This window comes from Meleagris gallopavo, chromosome 10 (assembly GCF_000146605.3).
Source record: "Meleagris gallopavo isolate NT-WF06-2002-E0010 breed Aviagen turkey brand Nicholas breeding stock chromosome 10, Turkey_5.1, whole genome shotgun sequence".
NCBI lineage: Eukaryota > Metazoa > Chordata > Aves > Galliformes > Phasianidae > Meleagris > Meleagris gallopavo.
The window spans coordinates 2358081-2364641 of record NC_015020.2 but is presented as its reverse complement, the minus strand read 5'-3'; positions in this window follow the sequence as shown (position 1 = coordinate 2364641).

Here is a 6561-nt window from a genome sequence, read left to right as displayed (position 1 = left end):
TCATTGCTCGCCTCAGGTGATCAATCAGAGGTTCAGGCCATGATTCAGTAGCCCCATACAGTATCTATTGTTACATGTACGTATTTTAGATGGCCATATTTGGGAACACGAGTGACATCTGTCTGCCACAGTTGAAGAGGTGCTGTGCCACGAGGATTCGTCCCCATTTGAGGTGAGGGGGCAATTACCTGGCAATCTGGGCATGTTAGAATAATGTTACAGGCTTGATCCACTGTCAGTTGCAATTGTTTTTGTAAGGCGTTCCTATTCTGATGGAAAAACTGATGGGAGAGTCACACTGAAATAACTGAGGGGTAGCAAAGGCGACTTGATCAGCCTTACGGTTGCCCTCAGTTAAAGGACCAGGCAACGCAGTGTGTGACTGAATATGCTTAATAAGGAAAAGTACGGTGAGAGACATAATGTAAAACTCTCTTGAGCTGTGAAAACAAAGCAGGGTTGTTAACTTCTTTAAGAAAAGATCCTTCAATCTGCTGAATGATACCTGTAACATACAAAGAGTCAGTTATTATATTAAGCTTTTTTTCTGAAAAAATTTTGAAAGCTCAAGCTACAATTTGAGGCGATCCATTGACAACATGTACATCTGACTGCCATCATTCAGCAGTCGCACACCAGAGAACCACTGCTTGGTGTGTCTTGCCGGAGCCATCTGTAAATACAATAACAGCATCAGAAATTGGAACATGTGAAAATAAAATATTAGTAGTAAGGGACAGATCACTCAAATTATGCAGTAACGGATGTTTGGGGGATGGGTGGAGATTTGTCCAGTATAGTCTGCCATAGCAGTTTGTAGAGCGAGCGACTGTGCAAGCATCCAATCTACATCTTTTTTAGTAGCAGGTATGTAGATACAATCAGGGTCAAGAGCTCGTAACATTTGTAGATGATGTCGACCTCGCTGTATTACCAATGCAAACATTTCCACTCTTGATGTAATCGTTTTTGAGAATGCGTGCGGTAAGAATATCCATTCGAGGATAATAAGAGGATCTTCTCTTGAGGATTGCATTGACATAACAGACTATATGGCTGATATGAATTTGATATTATTATAAGAGATACTGGAAGTGATAAACAAACATGATGGCTATATTGATGTTTCAATTGTGTTATTACAGAGTCCAAGCATTGTAGCGCTTCTGGTGTTAATTGTCTTTTAGAAGTTAGATCTGGGTCTCTTTTGAGTAGCTGGAATAGAGGGTGCAGCTCTTGAGTAGTAATACCCAAAAGTGGTGGCAGCCAATTTATGTTCCCTAATAATTTTTGCAGATCATTTAATGTCTGTATATGAGGTACTATTTTGAGGATTTGCAGCCAAATGGTGTGAGATGTGATTTTCCATCCTAAGTATCTCCATGGAGAACTAAGCTGTACCTTTTCTTCTGCTGTTTGTAAACCGACAGCTGGGACTGCCTGCCCGACGAGCGTTAAAATGTCCTTTAGGTCCTCTTATTCTGCTGCTATTAATACATTGTCCAGGTAATGATAAGGACGTAAGGTCTAGCTTTTCATACTGGTTGTAATGCATTTGTTACAGTCAATTGACATATTGTTGGACTATTAAGCATTCCTTGTGGTGACATGGTGCAGTGATACCGCTGAGCAGGGTTTTTTGGTTGATGGAGGACACTGCAAAAGCAAATTGTGGTGCGTCTTTTAGATTGACTGGAGCAGGATCAAAAAGTTCCTCTGGTTCCGCTCCGTTTTTGTCTTTAGCCAAGTTACATGCAGGCTGCTCAGATGTGGCAGCAGGCGATGTATGCGGGGTGGAAGAAGGCAGCATCAGTAGAGCAAATTGGGTGGGGCGGAGGGCAGCAGGGTTGGGGGGTCGCGATTTCTTTTCTCCCCGGCCAGGGGTGGGGTCGGAGCCACGGATCGAATCCAGGCAGGGGCTGCTTCCCAGACTGAGGGGCAGAGGCGGGGTGGGAGGGAGGGCGATGGGGAATAGTCGGAAGGAATTCTTCCTTGTCAAATTTGTTTAAGCCCTTCCATTATTTGGTGCCAAACAGGTAGAAGTTTAGCAGCCATTCTGTCTTTAGCAATAGAAGCCTCCCAGAGTTCTGGGCCAATTTTGTCCCAAAGCTCTCCATCAATAGAGAACACAGTTTTCGGAAATTCAGGGATATTTTTGCTTATCTATTTAAGAAAAGTAACTGATGCTGAGGTAGATACAGGCTGACTCTGAAACCTGAAAGCTAACCGTAACGCTGCAAGATTTCCTTGTTGCTCCTTCGTTAGTGAACTTGCTGCAGTTCCCGACTGCTCACCTTCTATCCTGCAGAAGCTGCAGGCACACACCAAACAATCTCTTCGCAGTTCAGTCGGGCTGGGCTCGCTCAGCCTCGGCTTGCTTTGCCCCACAAGGTGGAGCCACTTGCAGCGTCTGATGCACAGACTCAGATGTGAATGACCTAAATTGTTTATTAAAAGTTCTCACATCACTTATATACCTACACAAGATTTCTAGCTTTCCCATCCACCCCTACAACTTTCCCACCCACCTTTATATGCCAGCAGAGCATTCTACAAACACTCCTCAGCTGTTCATACAGGTGCTTATCCAATCAGAGCCGTCAGATGTCCTTTCTTTTTCTAGAGATTCTCATGCTGTTTATCTTGCTCCACAGCTGCTGCTCTGAACAGTTTTTCTTGTATTCCCCCACTCCCTTAATCATTTCGGTAGCCCTTCACTGGACTCATTCCAGGAGCTCCATGTCTCTCTTCTATTAGGGGGTCCAAATCTGGACACAGTATTCCAGATGAGGCCTTGACAGGACTGAGTGGAGAAGGTTTACCTCTCTTAAATTGCTGGCAATGATCTTCCTAATGCAGCCCAGGCTTCCTTTGTCACAAGTGCACAGTGCTGGTTGATGGCCAACTCATCCACCAGGACACCTCGATCACTCTCCATGGAGCTGCTTTCCAGCAGGCCTGCCCCAGAGCCTGTACCAACTTGTGGTTTGGTGATTTTTTGTTGTCAGTATTCCACATCAGAATATTGTGTGGACCAGTGGGAGTTAACAAGTTAATGTTCTAGTTCTGTTTACTGCCTTTCATGAATTCTTTGAGTATCCTGATGGGAGGGGAGGGGGCAGCATCCCCAGAGGACCTGGCGGGAAGAGGCAGTGGGGTGGAGCTCCGGAGGACCCCAGCCTCTCTTTCCAGCCCCGGCTCAGCCATCTCAGCTCATCACAGAGAAAAGCACGTGCTTTCCCTCGTACTATTGTGATTTGACTCTCATTTTGGATACTTTTGTCTCTCCAGATGATTTAGTTAAATTCAGTAAATTACCGTTCCTCCTCGGATCGTTGCCATTGTGTTTTCTCTAGGTTAAAACTATCTGCTAGCTCTCTGCCCTTCCCCCTCTCCTGAAGCGCACACGGCCCCAGGGCCAGCCAGCTTGGTGCAAACCTTTAGCACCCCTTCATTTGTGTTTTTTGTTTTTCTTTTTCCCGGAGCCTGTGCCCCCCTGTCACGGACTTATATCTAGGGATACTGTACTCAGCACTGGTGAGGCCGCACCTCAAGTATTGTGTTTGGGTCCCTCACTACAAAAAAGACATTGAGGCCCTGGAGTGTGTCCAGAGAAGGGCCATGAGACTGGTGAGGGGTCTGGAGCACAAATCCTATGAAGAGTGGCTGACGGAGCTGGGATTGTTTAGTTAGAGAAGAGGAGGCCTTGTTGCACTCTACAACTTCCTGAAGGGAGGTTGGGGTGAAGAGCGGTTTGGCCTCTTCTCCCAGGCAACAAACAGAACTGGGGAAATGGCCACAAGTTGTATCAGAGGAGGTTTAGGTTAGACATAAGGAAAAACTTTCCCTCAGAGAGTGGTCAGGCACTGGAATGGCTGCACAGGGAGGCGGTGGAGTCGCCGTCCCTGACAGTGTTCAAGAGGCATCTGGATGAGGAGCTGTGAGATGTGGTTTAGTGCTTGTGGTAGCAGTGGTGATGAGAAGACGGTTGGACTAGACGATCTTGCAGGTCATTTCCAACCTTGTGATTCTATGATTCTGTGATAACCTCGTGACACAACTCGCAGTGGGAAGGGAATCTGGGAGAGGTGGGAGCAGAGCTCTTTCACCTTGGCAAGAGAGCTGCAGAGGATATCAGTGTTGTCGGAAGCTGTGACTGGAGAAGGATGTTCCTAATATGCCCAGGCCTTGTAGGTCTGCAAAAGCCATGTCTGTGGTACCATGACTGTTGTGTTTCAAGCGTGGGATGGCATTGTTCAATTGGTTGCTCCAAATGGAACACTGGAAAAGGCTGCCAAGAGAGATAGTGAGGATCTGTCTTCTTAGAGGTCTTCAAAAGATACAGGGAAATGATCCAGGACAACCTGCTTTAGATATCCCTGTTTGAGTAGGGTACAGAATTAGGTCACTTCCAGACATCCTTTCCAACTTTAACTATTCTGTGATTGTATGATTCTGTGAAATGTGGGCATTATCCAATGCCCTAAACTTTTGCCATGTTTTCCCTCCCTGCTCTCACACTCATTTCTTCCTGGCGCATTCTCCTTTCCAGGCTGAACAGTCCCAGCTCTCTCTGCCTATCTTCGCAGGGAACTGTTCCACCCTTGGAATCATTTTTGTGTCCTTCTTCTGGATGCTTTCCAACAGGTCAATGTCTCTCCTGTACTGAGGACTCCACATTGTACTGAGGACTCCACATCTGGATGGAATAGTCCAGGTGAGAACTCACTAGTGCAGAGTAGAGGAGCAGGATCTCCTCCCTCACCCTTCTGATGCAGCCCAGGATATAGTTGGCTTCCTGTCCTGCAAAGGCACATTGCTGGCTCATGTTCAGCTGCAGTCCATGAGGTCCTTTTGAGTACAGCTCTGTTCAGTCCTTTCGTATTGATAGTAGAGGTTGCCACAACCAAGGTGTAGACCTTGTGCTTGGCTTTGCTGAACCCCATGAGGTTCACCTGGGCCTGTCTAGGGCCCTCTGATTGGCATCCTGTCCTTCTGGTGTGTCAACTCTGCCACACAGGTTGGTGTCATCAGCAAACTTGCTGAGGGTGCAGTTGATCCCACTGTCAACGTCATTAATAAAGATATTAAAGATCAGTCCCAGTGCAATATCTGTGTGTTTATAGCAAAAAGTTGGATGTGTAGGAAAGTTTGAGACCTGAGCATGATGTAAATGGTATGGACTGCTGCCTTACAGGCAACTTTTCTGGGAGATGCTTCTAGTTGTGTCTTTCAGCCCACAGCCTTATCAGTGAACAGGGCTGGGTGAGAATAGCCACAGAAGTAAAAAGGATCACTGCTCACAGGAATGTTGCAGGGCAGCTGACTGCTTCGGCAGAGTCTATGCCACATGGCTCATTCTGGTCCAGCAGCTATCCCACTAGTAGGTGGATGTTAAAGAACTGCTGAGGAAAGCACCATGTCTGGGGAGAGAAGGAGGCTGGGGTGCTGGGCTCTGCCTTACTTGTTCACCAGCCAGAGAGGAAAGGAAGAAATGCAGGAGAAATTAAGCTCTGTAAAAGCAATCTAGCCTAATGTGATTGGGTGACTGAGTCACTAAGATTCTATGAGGCATGTCCTGCTTAAGTGGGCCAGGAGGGAGATTGTTCTGAGGTACATTCGTGGTCTAGCTGGCTCCACGTGTCCTTCTGGTCTTGAGATGCAGAGGAAACAGAGTCATGATGGCTGGTTCTCCACACTTCACTGCGTGCTTCTGGGACCTAACCCACACATCTGCAGGAGATGAAGACATTATAGAAAGGTCACATCCCGGGCAAGACTGAGAGTGTGAAGGACCAGTCTTAGCAAGATTAATTACACAGATTTTGCCATGATTAATTTCTGGGGCTGTTTTGAAACCAGCAGTTTAGAAACCAGATACTCAGTTGTTATCTGAAAAACATTGCATATCCTTCCCCCTCAGGAAGTGGTTAAGATGTTTTTAACAGAAAGAGGATTTTTTTCTTAAATAGTGTGATTTAGTCGTACATTTTAACCACGGTATCCTCCTTCAAGCAGGCAAAAACTTGAAGCTTGAAAGAAGAGTCAACAGAGGGATGTCTGTGTTGTGTTGTATTTTTGCTTTTTTTTTTTTTATTTTTTTTTTGACAGTTTATCTGTCAAACCAATCTGCAGTATTTCCTGTTGGCCCCTTCCCAGCATAAGTGAGTGGAAAATTGGTATCCTGTTTTTGCACATTCTGAAGTCTGTACTTTCAATCCTTGTTGTCATATTGACTCCTGTCTTAACTATTTTCTCTTCAGATCTATCTCTCTTTTTTGTCACGATCCATAATTTTGAGCTGTGAAATTTGAAAGAGGCACGAATAATTGAAATTAATTTAAACCCAGTTGAGTCAGATTTCTTACTCCTGAAGTCTCTCAGGTGTTGCAAGCAGTTTCTATCTAACTGTCTGGGGAAAAAAAAAAAGCAACCCAAAAAAGATGAATTTAATCTAAGGGAAGTGTATCTTACAACAGATGATTTTCTAATTTTCAGTGGTCGCAGGAAAAGACAGTTGAATATCAACTATATATCCATTAAATACCATCAGCTAAATAT